A 21,818-nucleotide genomic window follows, 5' to 3' on the forward strand; every position below is an offset into this window, starting at 1 on the left:
TCAGATTTCTACAGTTTTTAAATTTTTTATCCAATGTTAAATTAATTACACAACTTTTAATTACCCACGTTTTATCAGAATTCTTTATAAAAAGATCAGTCAGGTGGCACACTGACTGGACCAGGCGAAGAGCCCCTCTTCTCCTGCACGTGCAGTAGCCTGTTGTCAGTGGAGTGACACATACAGCGTTTGATTTGGTTTTAGTGATGTAGCCTATTGATTCCTTCTTGATTAATAAATTAAACACAAATGTTTTGTTTCTCTGTAGTACTAGCCGCCTAACAATTTTATGAAGTTGGCTTAGAAAAGCAAGCAATTACTAAATGTACTGAATTTAGCACAGATGCAGAGAAGCATATTTTGTTTCTTTAAAAGAATAACCACCAGTCAGGATGATACAGACGGCTCAAGAGGTATGCTTAGATATGCAGAAAAAGTGTTGGTTTAAATGTAATCTGGCACCTTTTGATAATATCATGATATTTGTGTATTAATTATGATGCCATGATATGTGCCTGTATTGAGGATGCCTGTTACGATCCCATGTAGGGGAGAGTGGGGTAAGTTTAGCCATTTTTTACGTTCACCATCAATCTGTCAAGGGAAATATACAGTGTACTGAACAAAAATATAAACTCAACATGGAACAATTTCAAACATTTCAAAGTTACAGTCCATATAAGGAAATCAGTAAATTGAAATAAATTCCTTAGGCCTTAATCTATGGAGTTGACATGACTGGGCAGGGGCACAGCCATGAGTGGGCCTGGGAGGGCCAATCAGCCAATCAGAATGAGTTTATTACAGACAAAAATACTCCTCAGCAAAGTAGAAATGCTCATTCACAGGGAAGTAAACACATTTGTGAAAACATTTGAGAGAAATAAGCTTTTTGTGTTTATGGAACATTTCTGGGATCTTTTATTTCAGCTCATTAAACATGGGACCAACACTTTACATGTTGCATTTATAATTTTGTTCAGTGTAGTATTCTTTTTAACAAAGATATTTACATATATTCCAGGATGTTGTGTATCCCTGGAAATAATCAGAATTCATGTAAACATTACAGTTTTGAAAACATAACTTGTCCAAAAAAAAGTGGTCTCTTTGCACTAAACTTAAGGGACAGGGTAAGTTAAGCTGCCTGCAAATTTCTGTACTGAATTAAATATTACCGCTAGCTTTTTATAACCATGTCTATCTTTATTTTCCAAACACAATTCAATACAATCACAATTGTTTTTTAGTTTTTTAATAACTGTAAGCTTCTTTTAACACAGGTTTATCACCTAACAAACACTTTAAAAGAAAAATAGGTCCCTGTTACCTCGTATCCCAGCGATTATGCCTTGTATTATGCCTGGGAAGAAAACACTTCCATTATCTCAACCTGCCATTGGCTCACCTTACCCCATGGCCATTGGCTCACCTTACCCCAAGGCAAACATTTTGACTATATTATCCCACACAGCTACAGGGGTGCACTTAATGCTAGTTTTATGACGTCATACTGAAGCTCATAGAGACCCCAACTGATGTATAGAACAATCTTCAAAGTATATACTTTGGTTTAGATACAAGCATCATGAAACCTCTAAAATTATATATTAATTTTACTTGGTGAAAACTTGTTTACCATTTTTCCATGTGGTTTCTTCCTTCACAGACTCAATGAAATGATGACCTCTTCCTAAATATTTGGTCAAATTATTAATTGTGTGTATGGTTTCCTTGAAACAAAGGTGGTTTACCCCTTTGGCTCAACTTACCCCACTCTCCCCTACTGTGTCGTAATTTGAATGGAATATCCTAGGCATGTTAGCGCAGTAAATTGAGATGTGAGATTTACAACAGTCAGAATGACAACCTCTTGAATGTTTAGAATATAATTAGGCATAATGATAGATTGTTTTTGAAAAAATTCTAAATGATCATTCCTACTTTTCTTTCCCATTGTTTAGAATAGTGATCTATCTAAGCGTAGAGTTTTCCAGTGATAGTGTCCAGTCTTTGTTACGGGAGAAGTTTGTGTTCCAGCTGGTTCTCGTTTCCTCTGGACTGTGGTAGTGTGAGAGGTCTTGTGTCCGAGTCACGACCAGATCTGTGTGTGTGTCACTGTCCAGTTTGTGTTCCAGCTTGGTTCTCGTTTCCTCTGGACTGTGGTAGTGTGAGAGGTCTTGTGTCCGAGTCACGACCAGATCTGTGTGTGTGTCACTGTCCAGTTTGTGTTCCAGCTTGGTTCTCGTTTCCTCTGGACTGTGGTAGTGTGAGAGGTCTTGTGTCCGAGTCACGACCAGATCTGTGTGTGTGTCACTGTCCAGTGGGGTGTATGTGTATCCCTTTGTGTTGGTGTATCCAGACGGCTGTGGTGGATACAGAATTAAATTGAACACAGTACATTGTATCTGTATGGTGGTGGAAAGCTGCTGGGTGGACATGGAGAAACTCTCCACTCTGATCTCTCTCCATCGCCTGGAACCATCACCAGGGTCAGGGACCACCATTGTCCCTTAAGCGTCAGAGATGGGATAAGAGGAGATGAGATGATAGGGGAGGGAGGGAAAAGGGACGGATGAGGGTGTTGTTTGTGTAAAGTGCTGCTCTCATGGCTGCTCTCAGCTCAGTTCAGGACAAAAGGGTTTGAGGGTTGGAGAGGGAGTTGATGTGTCACTGAGCTGAGCTCTCAGAGTGAAAGGTTATCTAGTAGTGAATCTAGCTATCAGATACTGCCATGCAGGAAACAGGCGATTCCTGGGCCCGTATTCCCAAAGCTTCTCTGAGTAGGGCTGATCTAGGATCATGTTCCCGCTGTACATGTAATCTCATTCATTTGTGATCTAAAATGCCAAACATATTCTATATAAGCACTTCTATCTGAGACTTTGTGAAAACAGATGGATGGACGAAATGGATAGCTGGACGGACACTGATAGACAAGGAGAGTGCTATTGATTTGGATTGATTTTTGATTAGACATCTCACAATATTATGGGTCACTTAAAGACAGCGACGGACAGAGAGAGAGACACACACACAACCAGTATGGATTGTGACACCTAGCCACATAGAGGTCTCATAATATTGTCCCGAGTGGTGTAGTATAGTAGACAACATGGCTTAACTGTACAGCTGCTTCCTCTCCAAATTGCCCTGTTGAACTGGCCAATGTATCTCTAGCAGTCAGAACAGTTGAACTGGCCATTGTATCTCTAGCAGTCAGAACAGTTGAACTGGTCATTGTATCCCCAGCAGTCAAAACAGTTGAACTGGCCATTGTATCTCTAGCTAGCAGTCAGAACAGTTGAACTGGCCATTGTATCTCTAGCAGTCAGAACAGTTGAACTGGTCATTGTATCCCCAGCTAGCAGTCAGAACAGTTGAACTGGCCATTGTATCCCCAGCTAGCAGTCAGAACAGTTGAACTGGCCATTGTATCCCCAGCTAGCAGTCAGTACAGTTGAACTGGCCATTGTATCCCCAGCTAGCAGTCAGAACAGTTGAACTGGTCATTGTATCCCCCGCTAGCAGTCAGAACAGTTGAACTGGCCATTGTATCCCCAGCTAGCAGTCAGAACAGTTGAACTGGCCATTGTATCCCCAGCTAGCAGTCAGAACAGTTGAACTGGCCATTGTATCCCCAGTTAGCAGTCAGAACAGTTGAACTGGCCATTGTATCCCCAGCTAGCAGTCAGAACAGTTGAACTGGCCATTGTATTCCCAGTTAGCAGTCAGAACAGTTGAACTGGCCATTGTATCTCTAGCAGTCAGAACAGTTGAACTGGCCATTGTATCTCTAGCAGTCAGAACAGTTGAACTGGCCATTGTATCCCCAGCTAGCAGTCAGAACAGTTGAACTGGCCATTGTATCCCCAGTTAGCAGTCAGAACAGTTGGACTGGCCAATGTATCCCCAGCAGTCAAAACAGTTGAACTGGCCATTGTATCCCCAGCTAGCAGTCAGAACAGTTGAACTGGCCAATGTATCCCCAGCTAGCAGTCAGAACAGTTGGACTGGCCAATGTATCCCCAGCTAGCAGTCAGAACAGTTGGACTGGCCAATGTATCCCCAGCTAGCAGTCAGAACAGTTGGACTGGCCAATGTATCTTTAGCAGTCAGAACAGTTGGACTGGCCATTGTATCTCTAGCAGTCAGAACAGTTGAACTGGCCAATGTATCTTTAGCAGTCAGAACAGTTGGACTGGCCATTGTATCTCTAGCAGTCAGAACAGTTGAACTGGCCAATGTATCCCCAGCTAGCAGTCAGAACAGTTGAACTGGCCATTGTATCCCCAGCTAGCAGTCAGAACAGTTGAACTGGCCAATGTATCCCCAGCCGTCAAAACAGTTGAACTGGCCAATGTATCCCCAGCCGTCAAAACAGTTGAACTGGCCAATGTATCCCCAGCTAGCAGTCAGAACAGTTGAACTGGTCATTGTATCCCCAGCTAGCAGTCAGAACAGTTGAACTGGTCATTGTATCCCCAGCTAGCAGTCAGACCAGTTGAACTGGCCAATGTATCCCCAGCTAGCAGTCAGAACAGTTGAACTGGCCAATGTATCCCCAGCTAGCAGTCAGAACAGTTGAACTGGTCATTGTATCCCCAGCTAGCAGTCAGAACAGTTGAACTGGCCAATGTATCCCCAGCTAGCAGTCAGAACAGTTGAACTGGCCAATGTATCCCCAGCTAGCAGTCAGAACAGTTGAACTGGTCATTGTATCCCCAGCTAGCAGTCAGAACAGTTGAACTGGCCAATGTATCCCCAGCTAGCAATCAGAACAGTTGAACTGGCCAATGTATCCCCAGCTAGCAGTCAGAACAGTTGAACTGGCCATTGTATCCCCAGCTAGCAGTCAGAACAGTTGAACTGGCCAATGTATCTCTAGCAGTCAGAACAGTTGAACTGGCCAATTCTTCTGTCAGACCACTAGAGGGGTTTTCCTATAGGACCCTGTCAGACCACTAGAGGGGTTTTCCTATAGGACCCTGTCAGACCACTAGAGGGGATCCATGGTGAATTGGGTGACATAAACCAGTGACTGGAATGCTATTGATTTGTTAAATCACGTTGTGTATTGTATAGTAAACCACTAAGTTACTCTACAGATTCATTGAAAATTAAACATTGTTCAAAGTATTGCCCTCTCTTAAACAAGCCATTTCTTTTTTTTCCTCCAGAAAAGGCAGAACAAATATGGTTAAACTCAAATATACTGATTGATAAAAAATATATATATATTTATGAATAAAAAAGGTATTATATTTATTAATTATCTTATGAATAGGAATGGTTATGTAATGTTACGTCACACATGCATGTGAATGTTTGCTCAATCCAAAACTACAACCAACTGATTGCAGCAAGTGGAAGAGGGAAAAGGCTAGTGGACGAGGGAAAAGGCTAGTGGACGAGGGAAAAGGCTAGTGGACGAGGGAAAAGGCTAGTGGACGAGGGAAAAGGCTAGTGGATGAGGGAAAAGGCAAGTGGACGAGGTAAGAGGCACGTGGAAGAGGGAAAGGCTAGTGGAAGAGGGAAGAGGCTAGTGGAAGAGGGAAGAGGCTAGTGGAAGAGGGAAGAGGCTAGTGGAAGAGGGAAGAGGCAAGTGGAAGAGGGAAGAGGCAAGTGGAAGAGGGAAGAGGCAAGTGGAAGAGGGAAGAGGCAAGTGGAAGAGGGAAGAGGCAAGTGGAAGAGGGAAGAGGCTAGTGGAAGAGGGAAGAGGCTAGTGGAAGAGGCTAGTGGAAGAGGGAAGAGGCTAGTGGAAGAGGGAAGAGGCTAGTGGAAGAGGGAAGAGGCTAGTGGAAGAGGGAAGAGGCTAGTGGAAGAGGCTAGTGGAAGAGGGAAGAGGCTAGTGGAAGAGGGAAGAGGCTAGTGGAAGAGGGAAGAGGCTAGTGGAAGAGGGAAGAGGCTAGTGGAAGAGGGAAGAGGCTAGTGGAAGAGGGAAGAGGCAAGTGGAAGAGGGAAGAGGCAAGTGGAAGAGGGAAGAGGCAAGTGGAAGAGGGAAGAGGCAAGTGGACGAGGGAAGAGGCAAGTGGACGAGGAAGAGGCAAGTGGAAGAGGGAAGAGGCAAGTGGAAGAGGGAAGAGGCAAGTGGAAGAGGGAAGAGGCAAGTGGAAGAGGGAAGAGGCAAGTGGAAGAGGGAAGAGGCAAGTGGAAGAGGGAAGAGGCAAGTGGAAGAGGGAAGAGGCAAGTGGAAGAGGGAAGAGGCAAGTGGAAGAGGGAAGAGGGAAGTGGAAGAGGGAAGAGGGAAGAGGCTAGTGGAAGAGGGAAGAGGCTAGTGGAAGAGGGAAGAGGCTAGTGGAAGAGGGAAGAGGCTAGTGGAAGAGGGAAGAGGCTAGTGGAAGAGGGAAGAGGCTAGTGGAAGAGGGAAGAGGCTAGTGGAAGAGGGAAGAGGCAAGTGGAAGAGGGAAGAGGCACGTGGAAGAGGGAAGAGGCAAGTGGAAGAGGGAAGAGGCAAGTGGAAGAGGGAAGAGGCAAGTGGAAGAGGGAAGAGGCAAGTGGAAGAGGGAAGAGGCAAGTGGAAGAGGGAAGAGGCAAGTGGAAGAGGGAAGAGGCAAGTGGAAGAGGGAAGAGGCTAGTGGAAGAGGGAAGAGGCTAGTGGAAGAGGGAAGAGGCTAGTGGAAGAGGGAAGAGGCTAGTGGAAGAGGGAAGAGGCTAGTGGAAGAGGGAAGAGGCAAGTGGAAGAGGGAAGAGGCTAGTGGAAGAGGGAAGAGGCTAGTGGAAGAGGGAAGAGGCTAGTGGAAGAGGGAAGAGGCTAGTGGAAGAGGGAAAAGGTAGGAAACTTGTTTGTCTGATATACACTGCTCAAAAAAATAAAGGGAACACTTAAACAACACAATGTAACTCCAAGTCAATCACACTTCTGTGAAATCAAACTGTCCACTTAGGAAAAAACACTGATTGACAATAAATTGCACATGCTGTTGTGCAAATGGAATAGACAAAAGGTGGGAATTATAGGCAATTAGCAAGACACCCCCAATAAAGGAGTGATTCTGCAGGTGGTGACCACAGACCACTTCTCAGTTCCTATGCTTCCTGGCTGATGTTTTGGTCACTTTTGAATGCTGGCGGTGCTCTCACTCTAGTGGTAACATGAGACGGAGTCTACAACCCACACAAGTGGCTCAGGTAGTGCAGCTCATCCAGGATGGCACATCAATGCGAGCTGTGGCAAGAAGGTTTGCTGTGTCTGTCAGCGTAGTGTCCAGAGCATGGAGTCGCTACCAGGAGACAGGCCAGTACATCAGGAGACGTGGAGGAGGCCGTAGGAGGGCAACAACCCAGCAGCAGGACCGCTACCTCCGCCTTTGTGCAAGGAGTAGCACTGCCAGAGCCCTGCAAAATGACCTCCAGCAGGCCACAAATGTGCATGTGTCAGCATATGGTCTCTTCTTCTTCTAATCTATTGATTTCACATGACTGGGAATACAGATATGCTTATGTTGGTCACAGATACCTTCCAAAAAAAGTTGTGGATCAGAAAACCAGTCAGCATTTGGTGTGACCACCATTTGCCTAATGCAGCGCGGCACATCTCCTTCGCATAGAGTTGATCAGGCTGTTGATTGTGTCGTGTAGAATGTTGTCCCACTCCTTTTCAAATCACATTTTATTTGTCACATACACATGGTTAGTAGATGTTAATGCGAGTGTAGCAAAATGCTTGTGCTTCTAGTTCTGACAGTGCAGTAATATCTAACAAGTAATCTAACAATTCCCCAACAACTACCTAATACACACAAATCTAAAGTGGTGAATGAGAATATGTACATGTAAGTAAATGGATGAGCGATGGCCGTGCGGCATAGGCAAGGTGCAATAGATGGTATAAAATACATTATATACATGTGATATGAGTAATGTAAGATATGTAAACATTATTAAAGTGGCATTATTTAGAGTGCATTGTATAAAATGATTAGCGATCCATTTATTAAAGTAGCCCGTGATTTGGTCTCAATGTAGGCAGCAGCCTCTCTGAGTTAGTGATTGCTGTTTAGCAGGCTGATGGCCTTGAGATAGAAGCTGTTTTTCAGTCTCTCGGTCCCAGCTTTGATGCACCTGTACTGACCTTGCCTTCTGGATGGTAGCAGTGTGAATAGGCAGTGGCTCGGGTGGTTGATGTCCTTGATGATCTTTTTGGCCTTCCTGTGACATCGGGTGCTGTAGGTGTTGAGGGTCAGCGAAGTGGAAATGTTGTTTCCTACCTTCACCACCTGTGGGTGGCCCATCAGAAAGTCCAGCACCCAATTGCACAGGGCGGGGTTGAAACCCAGGGCCTCCAGCTTGAGGATGAGCTTGGAGGGTACTATGGTGTTGAATGCTAAGCTGTAGTCAATGAACAGCATTCTTACATGGATATTCCTTTTGTCCAGATGGGATAGAGCAGTGTGCAGTGGGATGGCGATTTTGTCGTCTGTGGACCTATTGGGGCGGTATGCAAACTGAAGTGGGTCTAGGGTGGCCGGTAAGGTGGAGGTGATATGATCCGTGATTTGTCTCTCAAAGCACTTCATGATGACAGAAGTGAGTGCTACGGGGCTGTAGTCATGTAGTTCAGTTATCTTTGCCTTCTTGGGTACAGGAACAATGGTAGCCATCTTGAAGCATGTGGGGACAACAGACTGGGATAGGGAGCGATTAAATATGTCCGTAAACATATTCAATGTTGTTCTCTGAGGCTGACCGGAAACATATTCCAGTCCACATGATCAAAACAATCTTGAAGCGTGGCTTCCGATTGGTTGGACCAGCGTTGAATGGTTCTCGTCACTGGTACATCCCGTTTGAGTTTCTGCCTATAAGACGGAAGGAGCAACATGGCGTCGTGGTCGGATTTGCTGAAGGGAGGGCCAGTGAAGTTCATATGGTCCAGTGAAGTTCCTTGATGGTCATCTTGGTGTCTGCTTGAGGGGGAATGTACACAGCTGTACGAAAATTAACCTGATTTCAACGTCCAGAAAATACATATTTTCAACATCCAGAAAATTCTTATTTTCAACGCCCTGAAAATACATATTTTCAACGTCCAGAAAATACATATTTTGTCTATTCCGGACATTGAAATTAGGTTAATATTCGGTTCTGGATGAAAGTTGAAAATACATATTTTCAACATCCAGAAAATACATATTTTCAACTTTCAGAACCGAAAATTTACCTGATTTGCAGTCAGGGCAAGAGCCTGGTGAGGACGATGAGCATGCAGATGAGCTTCCCTGAAACAAAAATTATTTGGTTGTGCAAACCCACAGTTTCATTAGCTGTCCGAGTGGCTGGTCTCAGATAATCCCGCAGGTGAAGAAGCCGGATGTGAAGGTCCTGGGCTGGCGTGAGTGTGAGAGAAATAAAGTGTGAGGTTAATCTGTCCAATGGGGCGGACTCTTACTGAAATGAAAGTATGGGTTGCCACGGATACTAAGAGACCTGACAAACGATGTCCCTTTATGTTGCTCTTTATGTTGGTCTAATGATTAGCCAGGGCTATGCATTCGTTTTCCCTTTGTTTTTCTGACTGGTAGACAGGCAGGCTGCAGAAAAGGGGCAGGTTTGGGCAACAGATTGTAGTGCTTTGAATGTCCTCTTGCTTATCATTTTCATGCCTGGCATTTCTCTCTCTGTCTCTCTCTCTCTCTCTCTCTCTGTGTCTCTCTCTCTGTGTCTCTCTCTCTGTGTCTCTCTCTCTGTGTGTCTCTCTCTCTGTGTCTCTCTCTCTCTGTGTCTCTCTCTCTCTGTGTCCCCAGCGTTGGTTGTTTTTCCTTTGAAAAGAGGGTGTAAAGAGGGATAGAAGGACAGTATGAAAAGGAAATGAAGATGAATAAAAAGCTACCTTGGCTGATGAGTCATAGAAATAGAAGATAACTCTATTTACACACTCTGAGGGAACAAACTTCAGGAACACCTTCCTAATATTGTGTTGCACCCCCTTTTCCCCTCAGAACGGTCTCAATTCGTCGGGGCATAGACTCTACAAGGATGTTGAAAGCGTTCCACAGGGATGCTGGCCACAGGAGGTTGGTGGCACTTTAATTGGGGAGGACGAGCTCATAGTAATAGCTGGAGGGAATACGTGGAATGGTATCAAACACACAATGCCATTCCATTCGCTCCGTTCCAGCCATTATTATGAGCCGTCCTCCCCTCAGCAGCCTCCACTGATGCGGCCCCATGTTGACTCCAATGTTGGCTGGAAGTCCTTTGGGTGGTGGACCATTCTTGATACACACGGGAAACTGTTGAGCGTGAAAAACCCAGCAGCGTTGCAGTTCTTGACACTCAAACCGGTACGCCTGGCATCTACTACCATATCCCATTTAAAGGCACTTAAGTATTTTTTCTTGCCCGTTCACCCTCAATGGCACACATACCCAATCCATGTCTCAATTGCCTCAAGGATTAAAAATAAATGTTTAACCTGTCTCTTCATCTACATTGATTTGAAGTAGATTTAACAGGTGACATCAATAAGAAGTAATATGTAATTGAAAGAGCAGGTGTTCCTAATGTTTTATACACTGTGTATGTCTCTATGGTGTCACTTCTGATATCTGGGACACTTTCATGCAAATCTAGCTCACAGTCCCATCACACACCTTCAGTTTTAACGCACCCTCTGGATCTGTGTGTGATGGTACACACCTGCAGCTGCTCTGTAGTCTGGCCTTGTGCTATTGTATATAGGGACAGCCAGATATAGACCCCTCTCTCTCTCTCCCTCTACTTTTCTCTCTCTCTCTACCTCTCTCTTGCTCTCTATCTCGCTCTCTCTCCCCACCTCTCTCTTTTCCCTTACCCTACTTCTCCCCGTCTCTACCTTCCTCCTTTCTGTTAATTCTCTCTGTCTTTTATCCTCTGTTTGTCTTTGTTGCTATATGAACTATACATCACATTTTTATTCTGTTTCATACTCTACTCTCGCCCTTTCTGTCTACATCGTTCAGTCACACTCTTTTCTTATTTCTCTCTTTCTACCGTTCTCTTTTCATTTCTTTCTCTCTCTCTCTCTTCCCCTCTCGTTCTCTTCTTTCTTAAGCTTCCATCATATCTCACTTCTCTGTTAAAGTATAACAGTATGGGGCACCTAACCCACTCACAGGGTTGGTTAACTCTTGATGTCCCTCATGTCTCTACCAACCAATCAGCCTTTAGTATTAATGCTCCTCCCCCCCGTGTTTAGAATAATTTAAAAACCTAATTAAATCTTGAACTAATTGTGCCAATGGGGCAGTTTAGAACACTGATGAGGGATGAATTCACTGAGGTTTTCAAGTGTTTTGGTTGATTGTGGTGGGTTATTAGTATTGTGGTTGATTGTGGTGGGTTATTAGTGTTGAGATGTGGTGGGTTATTAGTGTTGTTGAGATGTGGTGGGTTATTAGTGTTGTGGAGATGTGGTGGGTTATTAGTGTTGTGGAGATGTGGTGGGTTATTAGTGTTGTTGAGATGTGGTGGGTTATTAGTGTTGTTGAGATGTGGTGGGTTATTAGTGTTGTTGAGATGTGATGGGTTATTAGTGTTGTGGAGATGTGGTGGGTTATTAGTGTTGTGGATATGTGGTGGGTTATTAGTGGTGAGATGTGGTGGGTTATTAGTGTTGAGATGTGGTGGATTATTAGTGTGGTTGATTGTGGTGGGTTATTAGTGTTGTGGTTGATTGTGGTGGGTTATTAGTGTTGTTGAGATGTGTTGGATTATTAGTGTTGTTGAGATGTGGTGGGTTATTAGTGTTGAGATGTGTTGGATTATTAGTGTTGTTGAGATGTGGTAGGTTATTAGTGTTGTTGTTGATTGTAGTGGGTTATTTGTGTTGAGATGTGATGGATTATTAGTGTTGTTGAGATGTGGTGGGTTATTAGTGTTGAGATGTGTTGGATTATTAGTGTTGTTGAGATGTGGTGGGTTATTAGTGGTGTTGAGATGTGTTGGATTATTAGTGTTGTTGAGATGTGGTGGGTTATTAGTGTTGTTGTTGATTGTAGTGGGTTATTTGTGTTGAGATGTGATGGGTTATTAGTGTTGCGATGTGGTGGGTTATTAGTGTTGTTGAGATGTGGTGGGTTATTAGTGTTGTTGTTGATTGTCATGGGTTATTTGTGTTGAGATGTGATGGGTTATTAGTGTTGAGATGTGATGGGTTATTAGTGTTGAGATGCGGTGGGTTATTAGTGTTTTGGTTGATTGTGGTGGGTTATTTGTGTTGTTGAGATGTGGTGGGTTATTAGTGTTGTTGTTGAGATGTGGTTGGTTATTAGTGTTGTGGTTGATTGTGGTGGGTTATTAGTGTTTTGGTTGATTGTGGTGGGTTATTAGTGTTTTGGTTGATTGTGGTGGGTTATTAGTGGTTTGGTTGATTGTGGTGGGTTATTAGTGTTGCGATGTGGTAGGTTATTTGTGTTATAGTTGATTGTGGTGGGTTATTAGTGTTTTGGTTGATTGTGGTGGGTTATTAGTGTTTTGGTTGATTGTGGTGGTTTATTAGTGTTGCGATGTGGTGGGTTATTAGTGTTGTAGTTGATTGTGGTGGGTTATTAGTGTTTTGGTTGATTGTGGTGGGTTATTAGTGTTGCGATGTGGTAGGTTATTTGTGTTATAGTTGATTGTGGTGGGTTATTAGTGTTTTGGTTAATTGTGGTGGGTTATTAGTGTTTTGGTTGATTGTGGTGGGTTATTAGTGTTTTGGTTGATTGTGGTGGGTTATTAGTGTTGCAATGTGGTAGGTTATTTGTGTTATAGTTGATTGTGGTGGGTTATTAGTGTTTTGGTTGATTGTGGTGGGTTATTAGTGTTGCGATGTGGTGGGTTATTTGTGTTGTAGTTGATTGTGATGGGTTATTAGTGTTGTTGAGATGTGGTGTCTGTATTTCCTGTATCCAGTAGTTTATTTTTGCTGTTGTATTGATTTATTGAATTATCCTGTTGTGAGTTGTTTGTTCTCAGGGCACCATTGTGAATGAGACCCTGGTCTCAATTGGGCTCCCCTTAATAAATATATAATGTAAAAAAATGTTTTTGCTCTTTCTCGCTCTCTCTCTGGTCATTTCATGTCATTTCAGCAAGCCATGACACCACCAACGCAGATTGTTCTAAAATTGTTTCTGTAGTTAGAAACAGAAAACATTCCTTATTTTAGTTTGGTTAGAAATCCACAACATCCTGTCTACTGGAGAGTATTGGGTTTGCCTGGTTCGGATGTTTTTGTTTGTTTGGAATCGGTGGGTCCCATCCTGACTCACTGTCTGGTTCCCATCAGCCTCCTCGAAGTATGTCTCTAAATACATAGCAGAGCATTGGGATCATTTAACTGGTCTGTTGCCACAGTTCAAAGGCAGGATTTGCAGAGATTGATCTTCTCCAGATGGATATAGCTGCCCTGGGTCATGTCATTCTGCCCTGCTTTAAACCCATCATTATGCCCTGGTTTAAACCCATCATTATGCCCTGGTTTAAACCCATCATTATGCCCTTGTTTAAACCCATCATCATGTTCTGCTTTAAACCCATCATTATGCCCTGGTTTAAACCCATCATTATGCCCTGGTTTAAACCCATCATTATGCCCTGGTTTAAACCCATCATCATGCCCTGGTTTAAACCCATCATTATGCCCTTGTTTAAACCCATCATCATGCCCTGGTTTAAACCCATCATCATGCCCTGGTTTAAACCCATCATCATGCCCTGGTTTAAACCCATCATCATGCAGGCTTTCCCCATGGTAGTTGTGATTGTTATGAGAGCAGTCTGATAGTCTTGTTATCCATATTAGATAATGTTTCACCTCCTCCTCTTGTCCGGGTCTGACTGGGGAACAAGAGAGCGAGGAGGAGAGAACAGAGGAGTTATTGACCCAACAATCTCACAGCTCAAGGAGACAAAGCGGAAGTCAATGAGTCAATGTGTCTGTTGGATATGATTAGCAAAGTAATGAAATCAGCCACACTGCTACGTGTTTCAAAGTATCTCTCTCTCTCTGGTGCACACACACAACCCTGCCCCCACCTCATCTACCTCCTGCCATGTCTCCTCCTCCTGCCACCTCTCCTTTCCCCTCCTCTCCTGTGTCCTTCTCCTGCCGTCTCTCCTCTCTTATCCTGCTGTCTCTCTTGTCATCTCCTCCTGCCGTCTCTCCTCTCCTCTCCTCTCCTCTCCTCTCCTCTCCTCTCCTCTCCTCTCCTCTCCTCTCCTCTCCTCTCCTCTCCTCTCCTCCTGCCGTCTCTCCTCTCCCTTCCTCTCCTGTGTCTGTGTCCTGCCTCCTCTCCTCTCCTCTCCTCTCCTCTCCTCTCCTCTCCTCTCCTCTCCTCTCCTCTCCTCTCCTCTCCTCTCCTCTCCTCTCCTCTCCTCTCCTCTCCTCTCCTCTCCTCTCCTCTCCTCTCCTCTCCTCTCCTCTCCTCTCCTCCTGCCTTCTCTCCTCTCCTCTCCTGTCTCCTTCTCCTGCTATCTCTCCTCTCCTGTCTCCTTCTCCTCCCGCCTCTCCCCTCTCCTGTTCCTCCTGCCTTCTCTCCTCTCCCCTTCTTGCCTGTCTGCTTCTTTTGCATCAGTGGTGCAGGGAATTACTTATTTGTTTCTCGCTGTTTACTTGGCGTTGGCAGCTTCATCTTTGAGCCTTGTATCCTGATGCACCTTTGTATCGATCCAAGTTCCTTCTCTCTTACAATCTATCTCATTGTAGTACTCCTTGACAGCCCCTGTCGTGACAAACAGATTCCCACACACACACACACACACACTCACCCACACACTCACACATACACAATGGCACCCTATTCCCTATGTAGTGCACTACTTTTCACCAGGGCCCATAGGGACGTAGCCAGGGACTGTCTAAAGCACTCAGGATGGATGGGGCTCAAAGTTGGGGTTTCACTGACAGCTGAATGATGTGGTTAAGTACAGGGCCACCGGCAGTTACCTGAGCCAATGACATTACCACTAGCCTTTTACTGTGTCGTTGTCAGATCTCTGTGTGGAGAAAGAGACATCGAGTGACTAGAGGGCTACTCACATAGATTTTTAACTCAGGACATGTACATGACTGTAAGCAGACATAGTACATGCACGTACACACACACAAAAAAGACGCATCACAATTTGTATACTTTTATTTATTTTTATTCATATAAAATGGACAATAACCTACTCTTATCAAACGTATTATACTTACCAATTTGCTATCCTATCTTATCTTGCTACTACTTCTACTAAATAAAGCAGAGATTCACAGGAAGCCCATCTCTGCGGCCAACTCCAACACCCCTGGAATGGCTTCCAGCTTCTCCATCAGTAAAAAGGTTGCCAGAGCTCACACACTGCTCGTATAACTCAGTCCTCACTCTCAACTAGGGCTGTTACCGTGACCGTATTACCTCCACACTGGCGGTCACGAGTCATGACGGTAGTCAAATTCCATGTGACCATTAGTCATGGCTATTAGGCCAAGCTCTGATGCTGCTGATGGCCATTAGTAGCCTACCAAACTTGCTAACTGCCTGGTACTCAGCACTCTATTGTCCCTCTAATCACTCTGACATCAATGCAAATGTAATCGAAAATCTAATCAAATACTTCATGAGAGCCCATGAGCTCATAATGCGCAACATTTCTATAGGCTATGCAAATGCATGAGAAAACAGTGATGGCCTCTATTAAAAAGATGAGCATCCCATCAGCTTTCAATAGGCTAGGCATACTATATTTATTTCTCAACTTTCCTAATATTAAGCACATTGCTACGCTTTACAACAGGAGTATAGCCTACCTGGCTGGCATGAAAATGAACCACAGGAAAAGCGTCCTCCATTAGCTGTTTAAGTGCATAGATGACATGTATTTGAGACAGGTGCATGATAATGGTCCATTCTAAATCAAAACAAATTTCAATATTTAGTATATGTAAAGACAAGATTCAATCAAGAATAGTCTGATGGATGACAATATTAGCCTATCACTGGTGAATAATATATAATCACTTATGAATGGTTCCCAGATTTTTTGCGACTTTTTCAAATCATAGTCGCATGCCTCATGTAGCCTAGCCCATAGGCCTATATGTTTTGATAGGGTTTGTATCACAACTAAAGTGGCCAAATAGCTTCTTAAAATTAAGCACATGAATCCACTTTACAACGGGTGTAGAGCCTAACTGGCATACATACGCAGCGCGTGAGTTTCAAGTTTAGCGAATATATTTTTTACCATAAAAATACACCTTTATAATAAAAGCATTACATGCATAATCACATTTGCGGTCACTTTTGAGAATGGTGTTTCCCTCTAATTGTAACGCTCGTTTTCCTCCTCGTCTGAAGAGGAGCAAGGATCGGACCAAAACGCAGCGTGGGTTGAATACATAATTTTAATAATAATAACAAAGACGAAAAAAACACTTGAACAAACTACAAAATAATAAACGACGTTAACAGACCTGAACTTGAGAACACATAAAACATGAACGCACGAACCGGAATGAACGAACGAACGAACGAACGAACGAAACGAAACGAAACAGTACCGTGTGGTGAAACAAACACAGACACAGCAACAATCACCCACAAACAAACAGTGAGAACAGCCTACCTTAATATGGTTCTCAATCAGAGGAAACGTAAAACACCTGCCCCTGATTGAGAACCATATCAGGCTAGTTGACAACCCAACATAGAAACACATAACATAGAATGCCCACCCAGCTCACGTCCTGACCAACAAAACAAGACTAAACAAAGGAAATAAGGTCAGGAACGTGACACTAATTGATTGCATTTTGGAACATTTGCGCTTATATCCTACTGCCGTGTGTGCATTGCTGCACTTATAATGTGAGGAAATAGCCTGATAGTTAATCAACATTTTAAGCTAAATGTTCTGATCTGTTGCGTCAGCCTCATTGCTTAAAAAATATTTTTTGATGCTAGTGGTTGTATTAATTTGGGATCTATCACATCCCACAACTGTCCCAGACTATGTTTGTAATATTTATTTCTCGCACAGAATAGAATAGGTCAACATTTGTACTATGGGGATAGTATATTGATATAGGCAGCTTATGTCAATACACTATACCCCATAGTAAAAAAGTTGATAGGCTTTTGCTGTTCGTTAGGCCTACTCAACTTGTTGTCTGACGAAAAGTAAATGTGTTCTTCCAATTTTTTTATTTAACCTTTATTTAACTAGGCAAATCAGTTAAGAACAAATTCTTATTTTCAAAGACGGCCTAGGAACAGTGGGTTAACTGCCTTGTTCAGGGGCAGAACGACAGATTTTTACCTTGTCAGCTCAGGGATTTGATCTTGCAACCTTTCGGTTACTAGTCCAACGCTCTAACCACTAGGCTACTTGCCGCCCACGTATATCTTCAATATGCACCTCGGTATTGGATAAGGAAACGCGCAGTTGCGTCCCCGATGTGTCTGTCTTGATTTGTAGCCTGTGAGAAAGACCCAATCAGGTGACCGGCATTGGCTAATAAGAATTGAGCTATCTGAGAGAGACATTTGAGTGAGAGGTGCTACGGAGCACGCAGCCGGGAGAAGGGAATTATAATAATTTTATTCAGCCCAAGGGCACAACGGCCACCAGCCGCAAAAGGCATGGATTTTTTAAAGGGGGATTACAGGTGATGCCGCCGGGAAATTTATTTTGAAAATGTGCATGAGAGACTGATGAAGTGTGTACAGACAGCGCAAATAACAAAGCAGACCTCATGCCTTTCATGCAACTTTTATCATGCAGCCTTAGAATGTATTAAGAATCAAAACATATAGCCCAAAGTTTGTATCACAACTAAAGTTGCATAAATTACTCTATATTAAGCATTTTGGAGGACCTGTTTTTTTGTCAACCGCTTAACACAGAATAGCCGCATATGCGCACTCCCTCAAATCGTTTGGACAAAATATAATTTTTATTTTATTCAGCTATGTTCAAATGTATTCTTCATTCTATAAAATAATATAAAATAATGCCACGGAATTCTAAGTAAATATTCTCTGCTAAATGAACTAGTGTAGCCCACAGCCATATGGCATAGCCAGATCATGGCCTAACATCAGGACAACTCAGAGTATGCTATTCTGTTCTTCTGAAATAGACTACATTTTCATATCATGTTGAGACCCTTCTAAAATAAATAATGGATTTATTGTGATAGTGTATTGTGATAGTGTGAAAGTGTATTATATGGATTTATTCAACTTTTTTAAATGTAGATGTTCCAAAGGTCTGCATCAGGTTGTAGGCTATGCATGGAAGCCAGGAGATGCTAAATGGGTTTATGTTAATTAACGGTCAATTACCGTGAGACCGGCAGTTATTTGCTTGAAAAGCACCGGTCGACAAAATGTAATGACCGCCAAAGCCTTCCTCTGAACTTCACCTTGCACCTGTACTCCATGTGCTGGTGGAACAGATGGTGTTTCTCATGCTCAGGCTGCTGCTGTTGGTGGCAGAGGAAGTTGGCCATGTTAAGGGATCAGGACTTCCAGTACCACTCACAATGCAAGATCTCTGAGAAACTCTGGAGGACCTGACCTAAATTCACACACAAAACCAGTTCTAGCATACCTCAATGCATTCTAAACATTGAACGTGAGAGAAAAAAAGTAATGAACCAAGTCCTGGAAAGAACACAGGATTTGACTCTTAACATTGATGACGATAGAATCTGATGGTCTTGCAGGAAGATGCTGATGTCCCTGTGCTGGTCCACTCCAGACGGATCACATCGCTGGCTTTAGAAGCTCATTGTTTAGAGATGGCCCACTTCAGATAGAAGAAGCAAGTTTATGTCTAGTCTTGCGGTTGTTGCCACCAAAAGTGAGTTCCACATCAACACGGGTGCCTTCCAACCAAACATTCTAACGTCATTATATTAAAGTTGCTCTTTTTAATTGGGATATCATCACATTCAAGTGTAATTGTGGTCTTATGAAATAATCAGACATTGAATGTGTTTCAAATCAAAACTGTTGCTCTAATCAACCAAACATTCTAAAATAAAACATTCTACCAACTTTGTATTGGTTGATGTTGTATTGCAGAATTGCCATGACAATGAAAAATAGGGAAATTAATGGATGTACCGTGCATCATGTAAAATCAGTTTTATTGAACACAACACGCAAATGCACTAATTACCCAGATATTTGTGATATGCAATCTGTTTCTGTGCTTTATTGTAGAATTATAAAACATACAGTCGTGGCCAAAAGTTTTGAGAATGACACAAATATACATTTTCACAAAGTCTGCTGCCTCAATGTCTTTAGATATTTTTGTCAGATGTTACTATGGAATACTGAAGTATAATTACAAGCATTTCATAAGTGTCAAAGGCTGTTATTGACAATTATATGAAGTTGATGCAAAGAGTCAATATTTGCAGTGTTGACCCTTCTTTTTCAAGACCTCTGCAATCCGCCCTGGCATGCTGTCAATTAACTTCTGGGCCACATCCTGACTGATGGCAGCCCATTCTTGCATAATCAATGCTTGGAGTTTGTCAGAATTTGTGGGTTTTTGTTTGTCCACCCGCCTCTTGAGGATTGACCACAAGTTCTCAATGGGATGAAGGTCTGGGGAGTTTCCTGGCCATGGACCCAAAATATCAATGTTTTGTTCCCCGAGCCACTTCGTTATAACTTTTGCCTTATGGCAAGGTGCTCCATCATGCTGGAAAAGGCATTGTTCGTCACCAAACTGTTCCTGGATGGTTGGGAGAAGTTGCTCTCGGAGGTTATGTTGTTACCATTCTTTTTTTATGGCTTTGTTCTTAGGTAAAATTGTGAGTGAGCCCACTCCTTTGGCTGAGAAGCAACCCCACACATGAATGGTCTCAGGATGCTTTACTGTTGGCATGACACAGGACTGATGGTAGCGTTCACCTTGTCTTCTCCGGACAAGCTTTTTTCCGGATGCCCCACACGATCGGAAAGGGGATTCATCAGAGAAAATCACTTTACCACAGTCCTCAGCAGTCCAATCCCTGTACCTTTTGCAGAATATCTGTCCCTGTGTTGTTTTTCCTGGAGAGGAAAAACATGTTTTTCCTGGAGAGAAGTGGCTTCTTTGCTGCCCTTCTTGACACCAGGCCATCCTCCAAAAGTCTCCGCCTCACTGTGCGTGCAGATGCACTCACACCTGCCTGCTGCCATTCCTGAGCAAGCTCTGTACTGGTGGTGCCCCGATCCCGCAGCTGAATCAACTTTAGGAGACGGTCCTGGCGCTTGCTGGACTTTCTTGGGCGCCCTGAAGCCTTCTTCACAACAATTGAACCGCTCTCCTTGAAGTTCTTGATGATCCAATAAATGGTTGATGATCCAATAAATGGTTGATTTAGGTGCAATCTTACTGGCAGCAATATCCTTCCTGTGAATCCCTTTTTGTGCAAAGCAATGATGACGGCACGTGTTTCCTTGCAGGTAACCATGGTTGACAGAGGAAAAACAATGATTCCAAGCACCACCCTCCTTTTGAAGCTTCCAGTCTGTTATTCGAACTCAATCAGCATGACAGAGTGATCTCCAGCCTTTTCCTCGTCAACACTCACACCTGTGTTAACGAGAGAATCACTGACATGATGTCAGCTGGTCCTTTTGTGGCAGGGCTGAAATGCAGTGGAAATGTTTTTGGGGGGATTCAGTTCATTTGCATGGCAAAGAGGGACTTTGCAATTAATTGTAATTCATCTGATCACTCTTCATAACATTCTGGAGTATATGCAAATTGCCATCATAGAAACTGTGGCAGCAGACTTTGTAAAAATGTATATTTGTGTCATTCTCAAAACTTTTGGCCATGACTGTACATGCATGCACACAGACACGCGCGATCACACCCACACCCACACCCACACCCACACACACACACACACACACACACACACACACACACACACACACACACACACACACACACACACACAGTCTTGTACAGCTAACCTTATGGGGACATTCAGTCCCATTCAGTCCCATTCAAAATCCTATTTTCCCTAACCCTAAACCTAACCCTAATCCTAACCCGTACTCTTACCCTAACCCTAACCCTAACCTTAACCCTAACCCTAACCCAAAAACCTAAACTTTATCCTAACCCTAAACCTAACCCTAGCTCCTAACCCTAACCCTACAACTAACCCTAGCTCCTAACCTTAATATTTAACTTAATTCTAACCCTAACACTAATTCTAACCTTAACCCTAAACCCCCTAGAAATAGCATTTGACCTTGTGGGGACTAACAAAATGTCCCCAGCTGGTCAATTTTTACTTTGTTTACTATTCTCGTAGTGACTTCTGGTCCCTACAAGAATAGTTAAACACGTCCACACACACACACACACACACACACACACACACACACACACACACACACACACACACACACACACACACACACACACACACACACACACACACACACACACACACTCTCACCATTTTCTATTTCACCCTTTGAACAAATGAAAGCCATTTTGAGTGATACTTAATTAAAATGTAAATGTTACCGCCCAGTGAGAAAAAGCAGTTTCTCATTATAGAGAATAGATAGGCTATTAGGATGAACCTCGGTGCTGCACTTATATCCTTTGTGTCTCATCAAAACCACTGACTGAGGTGGCCTGAGGCCAGAGAGGAGAGGGAGAGACACAGACATGGAGAGAGCAGAAACCAGGAAGCAAGGGGGATGCGGTGTGTGTGTGGGGCGGGGGGGGGGGGGGGGGGGATTTCCTTGAGGTACAGGCTGTCATATCCCTTTCAAATTGGTGGTGTGTTTAATAGCCTGATACACACACCTCACTAATACATTGTTTGTTAGACT

General features: G+C 43.4%; 1 protein-coding gene across 1 annotated transcript in view; it reads left to right on the plus strand.

Moving 5' to 3' along the window:
• LOC120044084 (adenylate cyclase type 9-like) overlaps positions 1 to 21,818 on the plus strand; it is an 89,976-nt gene that overhangs the window by 41,633 nt on the left and 26,525 nt on the right. The gene's annotated exons all lie outside the window — the stretch shown is intronic.

Source organism: Salvelinus namaycush, chromosome 3, assembly GCF_016432855.1.
Source record: "Salvelinus namaycush isolate Seneca chromosome 3, SaNama_1.0, whole genome shotgun sequence".
NCBI classification, from domain to species: domain Eukaryota; kingdom Metazoa; phylum Chordata; class Actinopteri; order Salmoniformes; family Salmonidae; genus Salvelinus; species Salvelinus namaycush.